General features: G+C 33.7%; 1 protein-coding gene across 6 annotated transcripts in view; it reads left to right on the forward strand.

The window, feature by feature from the left end:
• The window catches only part of Zeb1 (zinc finger E-box binding homeobox 1), a 158731-nt gene that overhangs the window by 39152 nt on the left and 94250 nt on the right, over positions 1–25329 (forward strand). For 2 of the 6 annotated variants that reach the window (XM_042685953.1, XM_042685954.1), the window contains exons 2-3: positions 3129–3291; positions 15871–16008. The exons of 2 other annotated variants lie outside the window; for them this stretch is intronic. The gene's annotated coding sequence lies outside the window, so the exon portion shown is untranslated. The remainder of the gene's footprint in view (positions 1–3128; positions 3292–15870; positions 16009–25329) is intronic. 2 more of the 6 variants (XM_042685955.1, XM_042685956.1) reach the window with 2 other exon arrangements.

Below are 25329 nucleotides of genomic sequence, written 5' to 3' on the forward strand. Positions count from 1 at the left end.
CAGTGTTTTCTACTTATCATATGCTAGTTTTCGTAAGGTTTAGCAAAGAGCTGCTTTCTTCTTTAGAGCCTTTACTATTATATATGAAATACTGAGATGCCATTTTGGAATAGAAATAATAGCAATAAAAATTATTTTATGCTCTTTTGGTCCATGGACTCAGAGCAATGGAATGGAAGGTAATAGTGGCAGTGTTGGTGTGGGGGTGGCTGAGGATGGAGTTAATTTGTTTAACCTGACTCCCTGTTCACAAGAGTTTTGGTGAATCATTTTAGGTACTACCTAATGAGTGCTCTGACATTTTACTCTAGCTGAACTAAAAATATGCTGCGCTTTACTAGAAACTCTTCGTAAGTTTTGGTTTTGAATAGACAATAGAATCTATTAGTTGACAAGTTTTATTCTTACAACTAAATTCAAATAGGCTTTCAGTTTTTTAACTTCTTGTGTGCATGCACACACACACAGCCACACACACACACACACACACACACACACACACACACACACACACAACTTGGATGAATTGTATCATCTGAAGCAGTCCAAGTAAGACTTGGTATTTCCATTGCTCTCCATGTGACACTCTTAAACTGATAAACAGTTCTGCTAAAAACTGGGCAAGATAGGATGTTAGAAATGAAAGAAACAGGGCTGGGAAGGTGGCTCAGTGGTAGAGCGCTTGCCTTGCATGCCTGAGGCCCTGGGTTTGATTCTTCAGCACCACATAAGCAAAAAGGAAAAAAGCCGGAAATGGTGCTGTGGCTCAAGTGGTAGAGCGCTAGCCTTGAGCTGAAGAGCTGAGGGACAGAACCCAGGCCCAGAATTCAGGCCCCACGACTGGACCTTCCCCCCCCCCCCAAAAAAAAAAAAAAACCGAAGGAAATGAAAGAAACATAGATGCTGTGGGAAAACCATAGACTACTTTTTTATAGAGAGTTTTAATAAAATTTTGTGTATTTGTCAAACTCATGATCTTAGTCTGGAAGAGATAGTTATGAAACAGAGTGCCTGACTTAAATCTAAATGGTCAAAATAATGAAGTATTAGATATAAAGTAATCATAATGTTACTGATTGTCTTTCTCTGAGATGAGATTGTTTCTTTTATTGACTATAGTAAAAAAGCATGCATTTTTTTTCTTAGGAGTCTTGGTTTTATTACTGACTGTGTGACTTTGGTTAAATAGGGACATTTTTCTAGACTGGTTTGTTCTTTTATAAAATGAAGAGGTACTGTTAAATTCTAAAACACTTATAAGAGATTTTATTTTAAAAACACACATATATATTGACAAATCACTTGTGCTCATCATCTTCTGGAATGTGAAATTAGCTTTCTTAGGAGGTGAATTATCCATAATGCTAGTCATGCCAAAAGAGTTATTCTGCCCTTTTTTGACTCATGATTTTATTAATCTCCTAGTATCTTTTCAGTATTACGTCTCCTATTAATAGTTAAAATATTTTCATGATGATTTTAGTCATTAGGATGAAACAAATACGTTTAGAATTGTACTGAAGCCTGATTTGGGACAGAGTAGGGGAAACCTTCATATTCTGTAATTTGATTTGGCTAAGGAATCTCTCTTATCTTCAATAAGGACATGAACTTCTGTGGCCATAGTCTATATTTAATCATTGTTTGCTTTGAGAGTTTTGTTACACTAAGTAAAAATAAGTACTTGGCATTTTCTGCTTTAAACTCCTATATGTTGTAAACCTATTCAAACCACTTAAACTGCCCAATGTGCTTGTTTCTGTTTTCAAAATCTACTCCTTTGTCTTCATAAACCTCTCCCCAACACACATTTACCTTGTACAGTTTTAGATTATAAAGTCTTTGAGAATGGAGTCAACTATTGTAACATGTAGCAGGTAGATCAGAACTCTGTGGGTCTCTGAGTAGTTTGTAAATATTACCTTTATTGAAATTTTGGGCTAATAGACTAGAATAAATTTGTAACTAAGAATAACAAACTGTTTGGAGGCCAGTGTTGATTAACTCAAAAACAGTACTTTTATTAAATGCTACGCTTTGTTTACAAAGTCATTTTCTCTTGGTTTAGTCATAAGCTGATTATTTACTTTATATTCTGTGTTATGAAATACTTAAGAATTGGTTTCAGTTTATTATATGGAAACATCTTTAAGATTGTATGTTGGATGGATATACATGTAGAGTATATGTGTGTGAAGGAGGGAGAAAGAAAGAAAACAAAGATTGTGCATACAGCATATATATGTTTTGTGTATGGGTTATGTTTAGGACATGAAACTATTTGCATCTTTTAGTGTACATAATTTGGAATAATAATATTCATACCTAGGTTTTATTTAGTAGTAACCATGATGTTTTAGGAAAGGGCAAGTTTTCTTTCATTTTAGCTTCACTATATTTTTGCTTAAGATTTAAGTTTTCAAAGATTGAAACTGAACATCTCATAGTTGGGCTCTGTTAAGGCTCTGAGGAATATTGTAGTGATATGTGAGGATAATTTAGTTTGACTGGTATCTGAGAATCATCAAACAGCAGATTGTACAACTAAATTATTATGAAGTCTAGTGATTGGCAAGTTACACAAATAGTAAATATGATAATCAGCAGAGTACAGAAAAGGAAAGTGTGTGATAATCCTAAATTTTGACTTCTCAGTACAAAAAAATGGCTTAAGGTAGAGCCTTTTTTCTTTAAGGAAATTTTAATTTCTGTTACAGTATGTAGTTACAAAAAGTAGTTGATGATTTAATAAACATTTTGTAAGTATAAATTATATTGTAAAATTGTTTCCAAACCTTACAGGTATCTTGAGGTGAATACAGTGTTTGAAGTGACTTATATTTGTGAATTAATAATTTATTATATCATTGAGTAAACTACTGTTTTGATCATAAAATGATTTGCGTTGCAAGATAATTAAGGAAACAGTTGGGAATGAATTTAAATTTACTTAAAACTGTTCCCTAAAAATATTTATGGGGAAGGTATATTTTTAATGATAGCATTTGTTCTTAAAAAGTATTACAACTACATAAATGGTGTCAATCACTTTACTTTCCAGTTAGGAGTTATTTCTCATTATCAGTGGGTGGGTTTGGGAACAACGTAATAAAGTTTGGGTAATTTAGTTTTCAGTTTAAATTCTCAACTGGCAATTGGCCGAAAACTCCTATCTGAAGACGTGAGCATCCAAATGTCATTTTGTGATTTGACTACTATCTGCTTGACATAGGAAGGCACTATCAAGAAAGACTAATGGAGTGAATGAATAACTATCAAAAGGAAAAAATGGTAAGAGTTTTTGTTTAAATTATAATACATAAATGTGTATATTTATTATATTTAAATTAAAATTTTAGCTTATTTTAACTCTAGGACTTAATGGCAAATGTGTAACACTTATATGTTTGTACCTTACACTTTTAATCAAATACAAAGAATGATTTGCAAAGAAAAGATTTTATATACTAAATGTGATAAGAGAGTGATAATAAAAATATACAGCTGAAAAAAATTTGTTTGTTATAATTCTACTGCAGTGAATTCACTTTTTGAAATAGCATACTACATTATCATTTTTATACCAAATTGATATGTATTTAGGTCTTATAAATGCTTCTCAAAGCATATGTCACAAGTTTTATAAGTCTGTTTTGTTATTTACGTCTTTGTAAAATAATAGTGGAAAAGAAGTATTATAACACATAATAAAATCCATTTAGTTTAACATTATACCCTTTAAAATGCTACAATAGGAGCTGAATATGGTCACACATGCCTAAAATCCCAGTAGTCTGGAGGCTGTGGCAGGAAGGTCACAAGTTTGAGGCCAATCTGGGCTGTATAATGAGATCCTGTCTCAAAATGTATACTGCAGTACATTAAAATTGTTAATATTCTTTTGTGGGAAATGTTAAATTTACAAGACAAAATGTTTATATACCCAAAATAAAGTCACAAATGTTACAGCATAGTATGTTTTTATATATTATATGATATAGCATAGTATAAAATTTTGATGATAAAATCAAATATCTCTACTCTACCTAACATTTATTTACACTGAAAATATAATTCCTAAATTCATATGATCTTAAATTTAGATTTTTCTCCTGAATGCTTTTGGTTTCTGTATGTCTCTTTATTTGGACATCCTTGGCCACTCAAACTCATGTTACCTATGTTAACTTTGAACAGGAGTAGAGATTGAAATCTAAAATGGAAGGTTATCAAAGCTTATTTCATTATCTCCATGGACATGCTAGCTTTCTGGAAACTAGGTAATGGCTAATAAGATTGATATAGTAGTGCTACATTGTAGTTCTGTGAACCATTTTGTTATAAAACATAAGGTTTTGAGACCAGCACAGTGTTTTTCTTACCTTAGAGGCATCAGATGATATTAATGGAATTGTGTCATGGTTTTAGTTGTTTTCTAGATTTTAGTAATGAACATACCCAGAATTTGCCCTTGTAAGAAACACCTAGACCAAGTATAATATAATAATTCAGATGTTGACAATGAACTAAGCACTCTAGATAACAACATCCATCCTCAATCCATTTATCTAGCAGTTTAAATATTATGTACTGTATACTGTATGCCATCTATTCAGCTTGGTGCTAAGGTTAAAATAGTATTCCCTAACTACTCTTGACATCCAGTGTAGGTGGTAATTATAGTGTTGAAATAATTACACTGACAAATGTAAATTGCAACTGTAGCCAATACCATGAAAAGGCATAAATTGCCATAGGAGTAGAAGCAATATGGATGGTGTATAAAACACAGACCGTGAAAATGAAGTTCTTTATTTTTGAGCTGTTAAAATTTATAAGTCATTTAACTGACTATCTTCTAAGCAAAAACGGAGGGGGGGAGACTTGTGACTATGGAGAAAAACTGCTATTATATTTTCTTAGATTTGTAACAAAAGCATGTCAATACTGAGCTGTCATGTGAAAATTATGTTAATGGGAGAGAAATACTAGGGTTCTTTAATTTTTGACAATGGGTTCCCTAAAGACGGAAACTAACTTCTTCAATGGATAGAAAGTTATTGTATGCACACAATTTTTAGTGGGTAGTTTGTTTGGGATTTGAACCCAGGGTCCTATGTTTGCTAGGCAGGTATTCTTCCACATGAGGTACTTGTCCTCAGTCCTAAAGGCTTTAGTTATTTTTCAAACAGGATTTCATACTTTTTGCCAAGGCTGGCCCTGAATAAAGATAGATTCCAGTGCTTTCATTTACAATGTAGGTATTTTAATGGTAGTGTACATTACTTAATTTTATTCCCTTAAGAATGCAGTATATATATTTTACACATGAACTATGCGTATTTGTTAAATTTTGAAAAATAAAATTTGTTATGTGAAAAATACTTAGATAGCTAATAAAACCTACACTTTTTCTATTTATAGTTTTCTAATAGGATACAGTAAATCTCAAGAATGTTGTTTTAAAAAATAATCAGGTTAGTTGTTTTCATATGATAAATCTGTGGACATTCTTGAAAACTCAGTAATAGATTTTATTTTTCATTGAATGTGTACATATTAATTGGTTCCATGTGCTTCTTTTCACATGTATACAATGTATACTGATCAAATTAGGTGAAGTAATCATTACTTTCCTCTCATCACTTTCATGTTTGGAACCTTTGAACATTTCTCTTCTGGCTCTTTATAAAACATGTAAAAAAATAATATAAACCATAGTCATCCCATTGCACTAGATTTTCTAGTATAAACAAATTAAACTAGATAATTAAACTAAAATAGTGAATGCTAACCTTTTAAATGTGGAACCTATTAAGATACTAGAAAAATATAAATTGTTTTCAAATGATAAAATCAAAATTAAGCACTTTCTCATTAAAGTTATGCTGAATTTTGTTTCTGTAGTGACTTCTTTGTTTATTTTTCCCTGGATATTCTCTGAGAATGTAACCAACCCAACTTTTGAGTATTCTGAGTTGAAGATTTCAGCTTAGAGATCTAGGCAGTTCACTTTGTCAGTGCTAGAAGAAAGATGTCTTCCCAGCTACTCAAGGAGTACTTGAGGAAATAAGTAGTCCTTTCTATATACTATGCCTTGCATATAATAGTTTTCTTTTGATAACTACTTGGTTTTGATTAGTCCATGATGTCAAGTGAAAAATCAAGTATTTAACTGCACAAAAATACTTAAAGCCATAGAGTTATAGGACGGTATATAACCTATGAATATATGCATGGTGGAAGTTTCACAATGCAACTTATTTTATATAAATTATGACAGTAATAAAGCATTAAAAATAAAACAGGTTCCATAAATATAACAGATCAAGGGTGTTACATAGCAGATTTTTAATTGAAATGAATTACAAATGATGTGTTTAAAATCTACCAACATAGCACCACAGGCACATGCCTATAATCCTAGCTACTCAGTTGGTGGAGGTTAAGAAGATTGTGATTGAGGCCAGCCTAGACAAAGAGTTTGTGAGACACATACCTACCCTCCACATCTCAACCAGTAGAAAGCTAAGAATATGATACACACCTGAGCACAGCTACATCAGAAGTATAAATAGGGAGACTGCAATACAGACCAGTTTAGGCAGAAATTTGAGAAACTATTTGAAAAATAATGACAGCAAAAAGAGGCAGGGGTGTGTCCCAGCTGATAGAACCAGTCAGCAAATGTTAGGTCCTGAGATCAAACCCAGTACCACCAAAAAAAAAAGACTTTAGAAATTTATAGTGTTTCTGTCCGTTATAATGGATTCTATTTTGACTTAGGGAGCTACTATGAAGAAATAAATTGGAAGTAACATGATGTGGAATTGAAGTTTATGTGACAAAGGAATTTTACTAAAACTGCCTATTTGAGGTTATGGGGATGAGAAGGTTGTTCTCAGCTCAGTATAAGGGAGAACCTTTTAAATGTGAAAACCAGAACTGGGAGCCTCCCAAAATCTGTTAATTTAGGAAGTTATAACAAGTTTATAAAGAAAGAGCTGTTGCTGGTAAAAGTCATGAGGCTTTTGAAGAAATTTGTGTTATTTCTTTAAAACATCATTCATGTACTACTAGTTACAAATATGTAAAATCTTATAAGAAATAGTCATTCTTTGCATTATTAAGCTACTACTAATGGTTTACTAAAAGCAAGCCCAATAGATAGAAGAGTAATTCTCACTTTATTCATCCTATAAATTCTAACAACCTGCTATACTGGGCATTATGGCATCATAGTACATAGGAGTGATGTGAACCTTAGCTTCTAGTCTGGCAGGGAACATAGACACTAAATGAGTAATTGTGATAAAGTATAGTGTCTTATTAAATTATACAAATAAAGCAGTCCTTTCATAGGGATGCCTTGAGAATTGATCTGTAGTTTGTTAATAAGTTAAATCAGTTAATTTCCTTCATGAAATGGTTATTCATTTTGTCATAAAAATTGGACAGGAGGTCTTTGAAAATGTGTCTTAAAATTAGTGAGATTGAAAGAGTCTATTGTCTATCTTATTTAATGTAAGAAAATGCTATGGAAAGATCTTCAACTTAGTGCAATAATCAAGAATGTGGATATGGGCAAACACATAGGATTTATCATGTTTATCAATTCAAATTATTTAATGCAATTATGTGAAGCAGGTGTACATTAACATTTCCAAGGTATATCTAACACATTGGTCTTTGCATCAGATTATTGGATTTAAGTACTAATCTTGACTTAAGGTTTGTAATCTTAAGAAATTTGTATAATTCCACTGTTTCAGTTTCTTAACATAGGGATAATAGTATATACCTCACAGAAAATCAGATGATTTTATGCAAATATAAAATGCCTAGAACAGAATCTAGCATACAGAAAAATTTTCATAAATGGTTACTTAAATTATAATTCACTACAGTAATAATAATAATTGCAGTAATTTCTTTATATTAAAATTTTCTGGCCTTCCCAGGTACCAGTGGCTCACACATATAATCCTAGCTACTCAAGAGGCTGAGATTTGAGGAGTGTGTTTTGAAGCCATCCTTAACAGATATATCTCAAACTCTTACTTCCAATTAACTAGCAAAAAGGTGAAAATAGAGGTGTAGCTCAAGTGGTAGAGTGCCATCCCTGAGCAAAATGTCCAAGCAAGAGCATAAGGCCCTGAATTCATGCTCCAGTGCCAGCACACACAAATAAAATTCCTAATTCTCTTAACTTGGGCTGTATTGTATGTCTCTATTTGTCTATTTGTATTTGTGTCTGTTTGTTCTGTATTGTATGTGTCTATATGTATATGTATATATACATATACATACACATACATGTACCATATTACCACTATAGACAGGGACACAATCTCTTTATCCCCCTCTCTTCTTTTCCTCCCTCCTCCTCTCTCTTGTTTTGTACACACACTCAACATATCTTGGTACAAAGATCTCTTTTCACTTGGTAAATAAGATGTCAGTGAAACTCTCATATCATCTTTTAGGACCTCTCAACTGTCATAGATTACATCTCCCAAGTTATCACAGCATCTAGCCAAAGACTTCCTACTATCTTGTGCTTGCTATGAACAATGTAACCTAAATTAATTATGCTGTCGTTCTCTTTACACCTTCGGAAGACTAGACATTTAAAGAATCTTAGATTGCATCATAAATCTAGTTCCTGCTCTGCTACTAGTAGAGATGTTAGATTCATGAACCCACAAAAATTGTAAGCATCTTAGCATCTCAGTCTTCTCACTATGTCATACATATCTCCTATGCACACACACGTGCATAGACATAGGAACATAGCTAACTCAAGTTCTCCCTATTGAAATAAAGAAATTGGAAGTTACTATTATTCTTTTTGATTTCCAAGTTAACCAAATTCAAATTCTATTTGAAAAATGTCTTATACAATGCTTTTAAGTGAAAAAACATGATTGATTTTCTACACATTATTTCAGAGCTTCCCAAATATTACTACAAAATTTATCTTAAATTATCTAGTGTTTTTTTTACTTCCACCCTTTCGCTAAGTTTAAGTGTACTGTTTCTGAACATCACAGGGAAATGTAAAATTTCCCTCAAACTTGCTTACTTTGCTGGCTCAACTGGTACTTCACTATTTGAGCCATGCCTCCAGGCTATTTTACTGGTTATTTTGGAAGTGGAGTCTCTTGGAGAAGGGTCTCTTGGACTTTTTCTTCCTGTACTACCTTTGAATTGCAATCCTCCACATATCAAGACTCTTGGGTAGAATTGTAGGTATGAGCTATCAACACCTGACTACTATAGAATACTTTTTATAAGAAGGGTGAACTAGTAGAGGCTGCTGCTCTGTAATAGAGATGCACATAGTGGAATACACAAGGGGCATAAGAAAGTCTCATTAAAACACATTTCTGCCATATACTTTACCCATTTTTTTAAAATTTTAAAGGAACATATAACTAAATTTTTCTGGGAAATTTTAACTTATTTATTTATTTATTTAAATACTCATGTTTGTAATAATATTATGTTTAATGTGGTGAAGCTACAGTGCTCCAAACTCTTAGCTGAGACTAATCAGTGTCATTCAGAGAAGAAAGAGAACATTAATAGATTCAAGAAAGTATCGTTTGAATCATGGGATAATTTTGAGAAAGCAGACCCAATATATGTGGCAATAAAATAATAGCATAATTTTATCTGAAATATGAAGGAGAGAAAGATGCAAATTAAATAACCTACATTGTATTGATTAAGTACATTCTACAAACTGTTAAGAATTTGTTTTAGATGGTCCTGGCACTTAAACTCAGGATCTAGACACTGTTTCTGACCTTTTTTTACTCAAGGGTAGCACTTTAATGCTTGATCCACATCTCTACTTCCAGCTTTTTTGGTAATTTATTGGAGATAAGAGCCACACAGACTTTGCAGTCTGGGCTGGCTTCAAACTATGAGCCTCAGATCTCAGCCTCCTGAATAGCTAGGATTACAGGCATGGGTCACCAGCACCCAGCAAACTGTTAGAACTTTTATTTGTGTAGTGGGTGCAAATTATTTTTCAAAAATCTATTTACTTAAAGTACTAGAAGTTACAGATGTTTTTTTTCTGTACAAGTTTACATATATGCATAATATTGTATAATGAAAAATGAATCTTTCAAAGGGCAAATCTATGCCAGTCACATTAGGGCAGTCATATGTGTTACATTCTTACTTTACAAAGTCCTGAATGATGGTTATGTAGTAGGATAGTCATGGATCTATGTTTTCTTTGTTTTGTGTGTGTGTGTGTGTGTGTGTGTGTGTGTGTGTGTGTGTGTGTGTGTGTGTGTGTGTGTGTGTGTGTGTGTGTGTGTGTGTCTGGTCGTGGGGCCTGAACTCTGGGCCTGGGCACTGTCCCTTAGCTCTTCAGCTCAAGGCTTGCACTCTACCACTTGAGCCACAGCGCCACTTCCAGCTTTTTTTTCTTTTTGCTTATGTGGTGCTGAGGAATCGAACCCAGGGCCTCAGGCATGCAAGGCAAGCGCTCTACCACTGAACCACCTTCCCAGCCCCTCTGTTTTCTTATACTAGAGTATATTTGACAAAATAGATGATAATGCCAGAAGACTAGATAAAAAAGTGATTTCAAGCATACACAGAAGAAGGAAGAATAGTGCAATAAATCCCATATTCCCTGGTCCAAGAGTTGCAAATTTTTGCCTTTTGTTTCACATATTTTCTCCTTTTCCTCAACTATTAATAGCAGAGCACATACCACAAATCTTCAATCTTACATTCTTCACTATGCATGTTTTTAAAGGCATTTCTCTTATATAACTATAATATTTTATTATAGTCAACAAAATTAACAGTAATGATTTACGGTGTCATGTTAACTCTATGTTCAGCTACCTTTTTTTTTTTTTTGGGTCCAGTCGTGGGGCCTAGACTCTGGGTCTGAGCACTGCCCCTCAGCTCTTCAGCTCAAGGCTAGCACTCTACCACTTGAGCCACAGCGCCACTTCTGGCTTTTTTCTTTTTGCTTATGTAGTGCTGAGGAATCGAACCCAGGGACTCAGGCATGCAAGGCAAGCGCTCTACCACTGAGCCACCTTCCCAGCCCCTCAGCTACCTTTTGACTGGTGAATGTCACACTGCATTTCCGTTGTTCAGTCATAATTCAAACAATTTATAGCATTTGATTGTTGGGAAAATAGATAAGTAACATGTCTTCTTGAGCCATTTTTTTTTTACCTCAGTTATTATTCTGTTCTTTCCTGTTCCTCTCCCACACTCCTACCCTGCCTCTCTTACTTCTTGTTCATGACTTATTAAAGAATCTTGGTATTAAAGAAACAGCAGTATGCTTTCTGCTTTGGAGTTTTTGTTTGATTTTCCATATTAAGTGATTCTTCTAGCTTCCAGTTTTTCTGTAAATTTGTAGTTAGCCTCAAAACACTTTATTAGATTCTGGTTCAACTTTGTTTTTGATACTACAGATGAGAGGAGATAGGAGCACTTGCTATGTGAGCTATTCCTCAGAACTGTGTCACCTGAGGGAGCATACAGTATCTACTTTTCACATTCTTAGCAGTACTAAAATTGGACAATGGTGACAGCTCAGTCTCTCTTGACCTTTTCATGATTTCATCCACTGATTATTATTCTCTGAATCAGTTCTATCCTGCAGTTTTGAAAAGACGGTTTTTCAATCTGTCACCCCTTTCACACACATTAGTAGAAATTCTTCTGTAAAAAGATATTTCCCTTATAAACTAAGGCTTTTTGGTATACCTGACATAGTCATCCTGTAAAGAAGCCTGGATGCTTAAAATGTGGTTTCTTAAATACTTAGTGTAAGATCCAGAGTTAGGACCACATAAGATGTGGAATATTAATTTTATTTGTGGTTATGAGGACTTCTGTAAAATAAGGTTATATGTTAGATTTTCATAAACATTGTTTGGGATAGCTTTATATAGTCAATGTTTATGTTGATCAAATAGGAATTAGAGACCTTCCCCAGTTCTACTGGCCATTTATACTATGTTGTGATGAAAGGCAGGTTGTAGGTGAAAAGCTGAGCGTCAAGAAATAAGATACTTCATTAAATCAGCAAACTGTACAGTATCACTTTAACAATAGCTAAGTGGTGAAGCTTTAATTCAGGAATGAAACAATCACCATTTTTATATTTATCAATTATCACTAATCACACTTAATAATGTTAATAATTCCTCAAGAAGAATTAAAATCAAAATACTAAGATGGGCTCTAGGAGTTCTCACTATCTACTCAAGACTGAGATCTGAGCTTTTTAGAAGTTTGGAAACCAAATTCAAAACCACTCAAGCCAGACAAATCTGAAAGATTGTTAATACCCTAGTTAGCTAATGAAAAGCCAAGAGTAGAAGCATATCTATCTCAAGTGGTGTAGAATTCAAGCCCTAGTACCACTACCAAAAAAATCAGAAATCATGATTGATTACATAGAACATTTAAGACAGACTTTAAAACCATGTATTTAAATGATAAAATGTAAAGATACTGTATGTATATCTGCTGAAAAAGCTACTTTCAAAATCTCCAACTGAGAATTATAACAAATAAAATAATAAGCTTGAGAGTGATACCAGGTTTTTGGGAAAAATCTTTCTATTTGACAAAAATTTAAGATTCAAATAAGTAGAATCTATTTTTAATTGAAACTATTGACTAATTATTTGATCAAAAATAATTTCTGAAGTTTTAAGTTTCCTTCTAGTTCAGAATACCTAGTGATTATTTTTCAGAGATTTTACAATGAGAGAAGTCTCACCCTAGTGAATACCAGAAGGCATTAACAACTATGTCTAAAACCATAGTGGTGATACAAGAATATATGTGTACTCCATATAGGAGAGACCTCTCTGCACCTGGAGACTGAGCTATAAATTTTCTCTAAACTTCTGACTTTATCGTCAGTAAGAATTAAGACATACGGCCTCAGTCTGTAACTGACACAATGTCATACAAATGCATGTTTCTCTGCCTATGCTGCATGGCTCCCAGGTTTCTGCCAGTGTTAAGACAGATGTGAAATCAGTCCCTTTCCCTGGTTTCAAAACATTTAGTACTTTAGGAGTTTGGACATTCAGAGGAGATTATAAACAAGTAGATTATTTGCTTATCTTTGAGCAGAGCATGTTGTTCACATCCTCCTACTTACACTTACCTCTCTTAGATCAGTGTTCCTTTAAGACTTGCAGACTCATCCATGACTAAATGCTTCTTCTGGGTCTCTGTGGTTTCCTCACAATTATTATACAGCAATGTTGTATTTTTGTGTCATGCAAGCACATCATCCATGACATCTGGTTGAAGCTTAGACCAGTCTTGTTAACGAAACTGTATTGAAGAATTTTATCTGTTGTGAGTTAAGAGCAATATTCCCTGAATACAGGTCCACTAAGTGGGAAAACAGTCCTTCACTTAGAGTAGTTTGAGAAATAGGATGAAAAATAGGATGGAGTGGTTTAGAACAGTTTTGTAAGGAATTTAAAATCAGGTTATTAGTGTGGTTTAGTAATCTGTATTTACAAATGGAATTAAAAATTAGATACTAAGTCTCTGAATGTAGTAAACTGAAAAATTGTTCCTCCTGCTAGTGGGACTAGAGCAGAAGATCCATTATTTTACCAATGTAAATAATTCTTCTGTGTTAGGAAACTATTTCCTCCTTAGCCTAGGAGATTCAGCCATTTTGTGGAATATTTTCATTTTAGTAAATTTTCCAACTTAGTATTCTTTACCCTTTTAAAGCTCTTTTTCATATATTATTATTGAACTTAATTCTTTAGTTTACATATTGCCCTCAAAATTAGTTCAAAGCCATATAAGCTGCCCAAAATAGGAAAATTATATTAAGTGAAATTTTGTACATGCTAAAAATTCTTTAGCCAAAAAATTTTAAAATTTCAAATCTGACTTCCTGACACTAGATATTAAATTGAATTACTTTTGAAGCATGGGAAACTTTTTATGACTAATAAAAGTATAACTTGTCAGATAGGACATTAGTTCAGTGATTCAGGGTAAAAATAAAATGCAAATTTCCTGTTTATTTACTGTGGTTTTTGACTATACAAAAATAGGTAGCCTCTACCCTGAAGTGAAGTGTACCATTAATAAAGCTGTCAAATTTGTTTCTAGGACTAATCCTACATTTTTAGAATTTGGAGGCAAATGAACTGTAGTACTTTTCAAATACTTGTTTCTTCTAACTTTACTGTTCTTGCATATTAGACCTTTAAAAGTATACAGTTTTATAGGGCACTAGTGGCACATGCCTGTAATCCTAGTACTCAGGAGGCTAAGATCACAGGATCACAATTTGAAGCCAAGCCTGAGCAGGAAAGTCTGAAAGGCTATTTCCAATAAATACCAAAAAAGGAAGAAGTGGAGCTGTGGCTCAAGTGGTAGAGTGCTAGCATTGAGCAAAAGAAGCCGCAAGGACAACTCCCAGAGTTTAAGTCCCAGGATTAGAGTGGGTGCGTGTGTGTGTGTGCACGCATGCATGCACGTGCGTGCGTGTGCACACACACACACAGTATACACTTTTAATTTTTTTAAATCAACATCATTGATTTGTAACTGACCCTTTTTTTCCCCTTAATCTAATTTGGGAAGAATTAGAAAACATTTCAAGGAAGTCAGTCTCTTTGTTTTTAATAATCTCCTTTAATTTACAGAAACTTAAGTAAATAGGGATCAGTATTTCTTAAAATTTGTCACTTTAAAAATTGAACAGAATGTACATACATACTTAAAATGCATATGAAAATCATAATGTTAGGATGGCATCCTCTAATTTCAATTTAATGTTATATATGATGTCAGTATTTAGACAGAATTATAGCTATAAATAGCCATTTATCCCTGAGCTTATATTAATATACTCCCCATAAAGTGAAAAGTAATTCTATGTTATTAAGAAAGCACATAGTATTTCATCTGTATTAAAACTTTATATTTGATATATAGTAATCTATTTTAAATCACACAGTGTGATCTCCTGACCCTAAAGTATTCCATTTCTTTTCAGGAGTTTAGATTGTAATAATACATTTAATAGCATTTTCTTATGAACATTTTATGATAAAACTTTAAAAAGCTTTCCTGAACATTTATTTTTTATATGATCACACTGGTATATTATTTATATTATTATATTAGTATATAATTTATTATAATATATTATTTCCTAGACCATATTTGCTGACCCCTCAGAACATTTATAGGCTCCTGATTGTTTCATTTTATGGAACTTTTGCTTTAAGAATATTGACTAATGGGTTAAGATTCTTCGTACACATGAAAAAAAAATCAATACGTACAAAATCTGCCAAGATTTATTTAAGACTCTACAGATTATCATTGCATTAAAAACAGAAAGCTAAAGTTACTTTTCCTCACAGAGTTTTATATTCTAATAGATTGATTCCTTAGTGATTCTATGGCATTTAACACAAATCAGAGTGCTACTTGTTGTCATGGAGTAATATATAATTTGACAGTATAGAGGCAGAATACAACTTCTGTGTTTGATTCATTGCTTTTCAGTGAGTATAGCAGCATTAACTTTTAATGCAATTTATTTCTATGACCATTTGATGGCATAGATTTTTTTCCAAAAATTTTCAACTCTTCAAATTTCTCAGGGAGAATGTAAGTTAAATTATTCAACATTTTGTTTAAAGAGTAATATTTGAACCAGTCAATATTTTTGGTAGATAACTTTTTTAAGAATGTAAATTTTTAAATATTTATGATTTTTATCTAATTTTTAAATCCTCATTTTGTAATATAGAAAGATAAACTTGATCCAAATGGTATGATCTCAATTGTTTTTACCCTTCTCTTCTTTAGGAAAATCTTTAACTTCTACTACAGAAGATTATAAAGTGATCCTTCCTGCACCAAGAAAGATCTGCTGATCTTTTTCAGTGTTTTTGGAGGTGGGGTGAGAGCTTGATCAGTTTGTGTCAGCCACCTTGTTCTCTAAAGGTAAGCACTGGGTAGTGAGTGCACACTTGTGGGCCCAATCTCCTAATGAAGGACTGACTGGTTTTGGAATGCTCCATTTAGGGTTTGAGACCATCAGACTTCCTAATAGATTTGTAGCCGCTTACGTGTAGGACATCATATAGTCAGGAGGTAGTTTTCATTACTTAGAAATGAATCCAACCCTAGAAATTATGGAAGTTTTATTATTTTTAAAAGCAGTTATAGCAAAATTTGTTTTCCAGTTCCATCTACATCTAAATACACTAATAACTGCTGAGTTTAATTACTTGTCAGGAACTGTATTGGATGGCTTGAGTTTTGCACTCAAGACTTTGGAAACAAATTAGGTGCAGAGGATCAGACCTGTTTTCCTAAAGACATGAGGATTGGTAGGATGGTAAATCAATGCCAGCCTTAGCAAAAAGTGAACAAGACCTCATACTAACCATAAAAAGCTGGGCATGGTGTTGCCCAACTGTCATCATAAATTCATAGGAAATGTAGGGGGAAAAACAAGACCCTATCTCAAAAACTAAGTTATACAAAAAAGGCTGAGGCATGGCTTAAGTGGTAGAGTACGTGTCTATCAAGCATTAAAATCCTAGCACCGCCCCTCCCCACCAAAAAAATAGAATTTTGAAATAGCATTCAATCAGTCTGATAATATCACATCTTGAACTGATATAATCAGCTTTGAAAAATTGCTTTTCATGATTTTTGAAGCTGTGTATTGCTGTTCCTTCAGAAAAAAATGTCCGTCAAGTCATTTTTGCTTTGCAATAAGCTAAACATCAGAAAGTATGGAAATACAGGCTTTTTTGATTTTTAAAAAAGTAGATGATCGTAAAATTTCTGTAAAGTCCTAATTTGTGTGCATGTGTGTGTGTGTGTGTGCGTGTGCGTGTGCACGTGCACGTGCGCACGCACACCTGCCTATGGGGCTTTAGTTTGAGCTTTTTTGCTCAAGGTTAGTGCTCTGCCACTTGAGCCACAACTCCAGCTTTTTAGTGATTAATTTGGTAAGCGTCTTCATGAACTTTCCTGCCCGGGCTGGCTTTGAACCTCAATCCTCAGATCTCAGCCTCCTGGTTAGCTAGGATTATAGGCATGAGCCCCTGAAGCCTGGCTAATAAGATCCTAGGTTTTTTGTTTTTGTTTTTGTTAGTCATGGGTCTTCAACTCTGGGCCTGAACGCTGTCCCTCAGCTCTTTAGCTCAAGGCTAGCACTCTACCACTTGAGCCACTGCGCCACTTTGGTCTTCTGAGTGGTTTATTGGAGATAAATCTTACTGACTTTCCTGCCCAGGCTGGCTTTGAACCATAATTCTCAGATCTCAGACTCCTAAGTAGTTAGGATTACAGTCGTGAGCCACTGGTGTTTTTTAAAAGTTAAAATCAATAGTTTTTTCTCAACTTCTCATCTTCAGAAAATAAATAGTATATATGTTGGTTCCAACAGGGAAACCTTATGTAAGAGAAAGTAATATCTTGGCACTACTTCATAATGCTTAATGTCAGAAAACCTCTTAGTTCTCTTGTGCATTTATTGACACCTCTTAAAATGATTAATCTTAAATAGGATGATACTAGGATATCCTTTATTTCCTGGATAAAACAGGAAAACAGCATACAGAAAGACATCTGTATTAGAAGTAGGTCAAGAAGAACTTTGGCTGACAAGACACTAAACATCTAACAAAGTGTATAAGATTGCAATTCTCATAAAACTTCTGACAGTGAGGAGTTAAAATACAAAAATTCAATCTGTTCATTTTATTTATCTTTTCTTAAAGTGAAAACTATTTGTATAAGATGTGAGCCTTTCTTATGGACCATTGCATTGTTCTTTCTGTATATTCTTAATGAAAGACATTGACCAAGAAAATAGCATTTTGTTGGTTTCCAGAGGAAGAAAAAATTAGATATTGGGAAAACATTGGACCAACTTACTTTTATGTATGTAGTTAGAGTTACAGTTAGTCTTACTGTGAGTAATTTAAAAAAAGTTTAAATCTTCAAAGTGGATACAATATAGACTATATTAGGAAAGAATATATATTATTGAGAATTTAGGTTTTACATATATACATACATACAATTTATTTTTGTGAGAGCATGTTATATATTTTTACCCTTAATGAATGCATTAACTGTTTAGCCATTCAAAAGAAAAAAAACTTGTAATTAAAACTTAAACTTGGCTGGCCACTGTTGGATCACACCTGTAACCCTAGCTACGTAGAACGCTAAGACCTGAGGATCATGGTTTGAAGCCACCCTGGGCAGGAAATTCTGTGAGACACTTATCTCCAATTAACTGCCAAAAGACATGAAGTGTATCTGTGGCTCAAATCTCCATAGAGCACTAGCATTGAGCACAAAATCTAGGGACAGCATCCAGGCCCTGAGTTCAAACCCTAGGACTGGCACAAAAAAACAACAAAAAACATGAACCCTCATAATCCTAAACTTGTGAGATTGTAAGTTCAGATAAAGTACAATATTTCCCCCCAAACTAAAGCTTCATTATAACTAAAATTATTTTAATCTAAAAAATATCCAATACCAATATTACATTGGCAGGGTAATTTTTAAAATTAAAAATTTAATTGTATAAAAGTATTCTAATTTCAGATCAGTTTATAGCATGTATGTATTAAATGGAACCATTAAGATTTTGACTTTGCTATCTAGAATAGCAAAACTAACATTTTGTCCCAATAATTTGTAATAAGAACTTATACCACAGAAATAGGAAACACATAAACTGTTGTTCTGTAATTTGATCATTAATATGTAACAATGAAAACCCAACCTATTGGTACAGAAACTGGGATGTAGTTGTTATATGTGTGTGTGTTATTTTTATATATACATTTTAGACATCACAACACTTCTTTTTTTGAATTACGTATGAATAATTTATAAACAATCAGGTTTCTTGGCTGGGATTTAGTTTAGTGGTAGGTAGAATGCTTATCTAGCATGCACAAGGCCCTAGTTTTAATCTTTAGCACCTTAAAAAATGTTTGTGGTGTTTTTCATAAATGCTATGTTTGTTACTTTTTAAATGATTATAACCAGTCCATGCAAACAATCCCTAGGAGAAATTTAGTTTCCTAAGTGTAATCATATTCCCTTATCTACTGTAATAACTAGAAGTGAAAAAGATAGCTCTGAAGATTTACTTCAGAAATAAGACAAGGAAAAATCCAAGCTACTCTTTCCTTAGAGGCTCTAGATTTAGAATACTACTCTCAAGTAAAAAATAAAAAGACAGCGAATAATTGAAGCCACAAATATAAAGACATACATAATTTTAAGTCTTCAAGTTACCACATTAAGAAAAAATTTAAGGCAATATTAATTTTATCTTTTATTTAACCTAACATATACAAAATAATATTTCAATATGTAAACAGTATAAAAATTATTAGATATTTTACAGTTTTATACTAAACACTCAAAACATGGTGTGTCTTTCATATCATAGAACATTTTACATAGAAGTAACCGCAATTCAAGTACTCAGTAAGCCAAGTGTGGCTAGTAACTGGCATACTTGAAAGTATAACCCTAGACAAAGAATGGAACTTCCACTTTAGTTAGCTTACATCCCTTGGGTAATCTTTTGAGGTCACCTGTTTTAGAGTTTCTAAAATTAACATAAGGCAAAAAAACCCACATTATACTCAGTCTAATTTGAATTTCAGATAAACAACAAATAATGATTGTCTAATGTTTTGTCATTTGCTGTTTATCTAAATTTAACTGGGTGTTCTGTATAAGATAATATCATTTAGCCTTAGTGAAATATATTTTCACAATCTTTAGAAACTTGAAGAACTGGAGAATAGAAAATCTCCACAGAAGATTTGGTAATTTTTTGAAAACAATAGGAAAGCTATAAACTATTTGTAGCTTATTTCTTTTGGTTGCCATGGATGTTTAAGACAAAAAAAAAGAGCTTTTTGTTATAGGGACTCAGTCTCTACATATTTAAACATTTCAAAAACTAAGTTGGTTAAGGCAAATGGCTTATGAAATTTTATAAATTGAATGATTAATTACTTGAGTTTATAAAATATAAATTGTTAAATAGAACATTGCTAGGACTTTACCTATGGAAAACATTCACCCTTCACAAAAATCTATTCGTTTTCAGAGTATTTTCCCAGCATTGTTTACTATTACAGCTGTCATTTAAGCAAGTATTACCCAAAAATACTAATTATATCACGTGTTTAACTACCTGTAATTCTTTAGTCTGGTTTTGACCATTGGATCTTTACCTAGTCAACAATCAGTTATTTTTTCTAGGGTCTCTCATTTCTCTTAAGGGATTCTCTCACAAAGAAGCAGTTTTTCAATTTTATTTTTTACATTTTTAATGCATTCATATCAGCATAATCTTCCAAGTGTTTAGCAACCTCTCTAATACTATGGGTCTGTGCTCCTTAGGCTTTTCAGAAAGATCATTCATGTTCTCTTACAGACAATTGTCCTGGCTCTGCATTTCTTCTCAGGGGGAAAACTGGTCTTCACAAAGTGAAAAGCTCTAGGTGTCAGCTGTCATCATTCCCAGACAGACAGGAAGTTCTCTAGCTGCCAGTGACTACAACAGTTTAGCAAATCAGAACTCACGCTATGGTGCATTCCAAACCCATTCATACTTAGGAGAATGTGCCTAAGAATGTAGGGGTGTTTATAATTACTGCATTTCCTTCAGAGAACAAGAATTGAAGGTTAGTGAGGTTTGGGAGGGTAAGGAAGCCAGCAATTATTATAAAATGAGAAATTTCTGGTTCTAAAGGTATTTCATTTCCCCACAAACCTAAAAGGCCTTGACCATTGTTGCATTATATAACATTTTCTTCCTCCCCCTGAGAAGGAATTGAAGCTGCTAGTGGTGACTATGGTGGTTGGCTTGGGGTTAGGCTGCTTGTTTCATTTTAAAGCTATGAGTGCCATACAGTCCCATGTCCAGAAATACCCTAGGTTTATCAAAGAATCTTATTTTACCTAATTTCTAATGCCTAAGGCATGCTTCTTTTGTCTAATGAACACCTACATCTATTTATATTTTCCTGGTTGATGTCTTCAAAAACAGTATGTAAATTAGTAAATTGTGTTGGGTTTTCCTTTTTATTCTAAAGACTGACTTCCTTTTGCTTAAATGTTCAACCTTACTCATGGAAACTATGTTTAGTTACAAAAAATATTAAATTTTATGCAGTTTCCTTTTTACCCAGCTTCAGAGGGTCTTCATATTCCTTGATATTATAATCATATTTTGTATGATATCTGCATTTGCTGTGGATTATATGCTTCGTATTTATCAAATTCCAGAAAGTTTTGGGATTTTTTTCTGGTACCAGTCCTGGGGTTTGAACTTAGGGTTTGGGCACTGTCCCATAGGCTTTGTACTCAAGGCTAGCACTCTACCACTTAAGCCACAGCTCCACATCTGTTTTTTTTTATTTTTTTTGGAGGGGGGCATTAATTGGAGATAAGAGTCTCACAGACTTTCATGCCCTTGGCTGGCTTTGAACTGTGATCCTTATCTCCTGAGTAGCTAGAGTTTGCCTGTTTGGGGGCAGGGTGGGGTGGAGGGGTTATAAGAAAAAAATTGTTCAGCCACTAATGATGTAGTGTAACAGTACCATTTTGCAGAAAAGGAAACTAAGGTGCAAAGAATTTGAGTAATTTGCCTTCATCCATTTATTATTTAGTACTTGTGAAAATTAGAACTGTATTTCTTTAAAAGTTGTATCATTAAGAAAAACTTTTAATAAGTGAAGCTTAAGAACATGAGTTTAAATGGAAGCAGTAAATTTTTAAATAGTTTCTTCTGTGCTTCCCTTTAATTGCAACTTTTCTCAGTTATTTATAACATAATAAGACTCATCTTAAAGATAAACGGAAAGTGAATAATGTATAGCAATTTAATTTTTTCCTCTCTTAAAATACTTTCTCTGAAAAGGCTGTGTTTCTTCCATTCTATTTTTTTAGCTCCCTTGTCAAAGATTAGGTGGCTATATGTCTGTGGGTTCATTTCTGGGTCTTCAGTCCTATTCCATTGGTCCTCAGGTCTGTGATTGTGCCAGTACCAAGCTGTTTTGATTACTATGGCTTTGTAGTACAGTTTGAAATTTGGAATTCATATTGCTCCAGCGCTGTTCTTTCTGCTAAGATTGTTTTTGGTTGTTTTTTTTTTTTGCTATTCAGGGTCTTTTATTGTTCCATATGAATTTTTGGATTGCTTTTTCTATTTCATTAAAGAATGAGGTTGGGATATTGATAGGTATGGCATTGAATTTGCAGATAGCCTTTGACAGTATTGCCATTTTCACGACGTTAATCCTCCCAATCCAGGAGCACATGAGGTTTTTTCACTTCCTTAGTCCTGCTTTAATTTCCTTTTTCAGGTTTTTGACGTTCTCATCATAGAAGTCCTTTACCTCTTTAGTTAATTTAACTCGTAGGTATTTTATTTTTTGTGGGGCTATTGCAAAAGGGGTTGCTTTCCTAATTTCAGCTGCTCTCTTCAACTTTTTCAGTAAATGGTGCTGGCAAAACTGGTCAAACACTGGTAGAAAACTAAAGTTAGATCTGTAGTTATCACCCTGCACCAGAATCAACTCCAAGTGGATCAAAGACCTTGGAGTTAAAGTACACCCTGAAAACATCACAGGAAGGAATAGGAGAAACCCTAGGTCTCACCCAACAAATCAAAGACAGGTTGGACAAATAGGATTGCATGAAAGTACAGAGCTTCTGCATGGCAAGGACATAGCTAGCAAGAACAATAGAAAGCCCACAGGCTAGGAGAGGATCTTCACTAGCCATACAACAGACAGGGGTCTCATATCTAAAATATACTTAGAACTCAAAAAATTAAATCCCCCAATAACAAATCCTCAAAGAAACAACTGCCCAATTAATAAGTGTGCTAAAGACTTAAAGAGAAACTTCTCTGAAGAGGAAATAACAATGGCCATTAGACACATGAAGAAATGCTCATCTTCTCTAGCCATAAAAGAAATGCAAATCAAGACAACATTGAGATTCCACCTAACCCAGTTAGAATGGCTATAATCAAGAAATCTAGTAACAACAGATGCTGGAGGGGATGTGGCCAGAAGGGAACCTTACTGCATTGTTGGTGGGAGTGTAAACTTGTTCAACCACTTTGGAAGGCAGTATGGAGGTTCCTCAAAAGACTGCACACAGAACATTATAAATACGTTAGGAACAATAGCAAGAAAGAAAAAAAACACTTGTGTCCCTATCTTGGGGTTCATTTTCCTTAACATCATCTTATATAGTCATATGTACATAGCTTGTGACCTTTTTTGCTTGTTCTAGACATGTACTAGTTATTGCAAATAAGGGAAACCATGGGACCTATGTTTCTTTGGGCCTGGCTTACTTCACTTACTATAATTTTTTCCAAATGGGACAGTGTCATTCTTCCTGATGGAGGCATAGAATTCCATTGTGTATATATACCACATTTTCTTGATCCATTCATCCACTGAGGGGCATCTGGGCTGGTTTCATATCTTAGCTATGGTAAATAATGCTGCAATAAACATAGTTGTGCTGGTAGCTTTAGTATGGTCTTGTTTGTGATCATTTGGGTAAATGCCCAAAAGAGGGATTGCTGGGTCATAGGGGAGCTCTATGTGGAGTCTGTTGAGGAACCTCCATACTGCTTTCCAAAGTGGTTGAACAAGTTTACACTCCCACCAACAATGCAGTAGGGTTCCCTTCTGGACACATCCCCTCCAGCATCTGTGTGTTATTTTTTGTTTCTTTGTATGTTCCTCCCCCATGGTATAACCCCTGTTTTCCCTGTATTTGATGTCAGTGCCCTGAATCTTGTATATACACTTCTCTAACTTGAGGAGGGGAAGGGAAAAAACAAAATGCTTAAATAGGGATACAGGTTGACCCATTGTAAACAATGAGATGTACAACACTATGTTGAAAAACGAACTTTACCATTTTGGTGAGGGGGAAGGGGTGTGTGTGTAGTTGTGGAGGTGGGAGGGAAGGGAGAGGAAAGGAAAAACAAAGAAAGAGGTGACAATGCTTGGTAGGAAATGTATTCATGATGTTGGTCATGTAACTATAACTCCTCTGTACAGTATTTTTACAATAAAAAACGTATTAAAAAAAGACTCCACATAGAGCTGCCCTATGACCCAGCAATCCCACTTTTGAGCATTTACCCAAACAATTCCAAACAAGGTCATACCAAAGATATATATACCAGCACAAAGCTATATATACCAACACAACTATGTTTATTGCAGCATTATTTACCATAGTTAAGATATGGAACCAACCCAGATGCCCCTTAGTAGATGAATGGATCAAGAAAATTATATATATGTATATATATATATATATATATATACATATATATAAAAAATGCAATTCTATGTCTCCATCAGAAAGAATGACATTACTCCATTAGGAAATGGAAAGACTTGAAAAAAATTATATTAAGTGAAGTAAGCAGGGCCCAAAGAAACATAGGTCCCATGGTTTCCCTTATTTGCAATAACTAGTACATGTCTAGAACAAGCAAAAAAAGTCACAAGCTATGTACATATCACCATATAAGATGATGTTAATCAAAATAAACCTCAAGACAGGAACACAAGTGGTTTTTTTCTTTCTTACTATTGTTTTTAAGGTACTTATAATGCACTATGTGATTCTTTTGTTTCTTTTGCATGTTCTTCCCCCAGGGTATAATCCTTCTTTTCACTGTATCTGATTCTGGTGTCCTGCATCTTATATATACATTTTTATAATTTGGGGAGGGAAAGGGATATAACAAATTGCTTCAATAAGGATACAGGTTGACCCATGTTAACAATGAGATGTTCAAGATACTATGTTGAAAATTAATTTTACAATTTTGGGGGGAGGTGGGAGGGAGGAGTTGGGGCGGTGGGAAGGGAAGGGATGGTAGAGGAAAAACAAAGGAGTAGGTAACAATGCTCAATAGGAAATGTACTCATTACCCTATCATGCAACTAAAATCCCTCTGTTCAGTATTTTTACAATAAAAATATTAAAAATACTTTCTTTATGGAGTCATTAATGTTATTTCCAGAGCATATTTCAGTGATTATGTTATTTTAAGTCTCCTGATTATAGGATAATTTTAATATTTTGATAGTGCTTTTAAATGATAAGTATATTCTACATTAATTAGAGAAAACAGCACTTCCCTTTCAAAATAAGGAAAATAATGATTTTTCTTTTACTTTCCTTTTTTAAAAATTTTTTTCTGGTACTAGG

This window comes from Dipodomys spectabilis, unplaced genomic scaffold, assembly GCF_019054845.1.
Source record: "Dipodomys spectabilis isolate Male_0828 unplaced genomic scaffold, ASM1905484v1 ptg000096l, whole genome shotgun sequence".
Lineage (NCBI taxonomy): Eukaryota > Metazoa > Chordata > Mammalia > Rodentia > Heteromyidae > Dipodomys > Dipodomys spectabilis.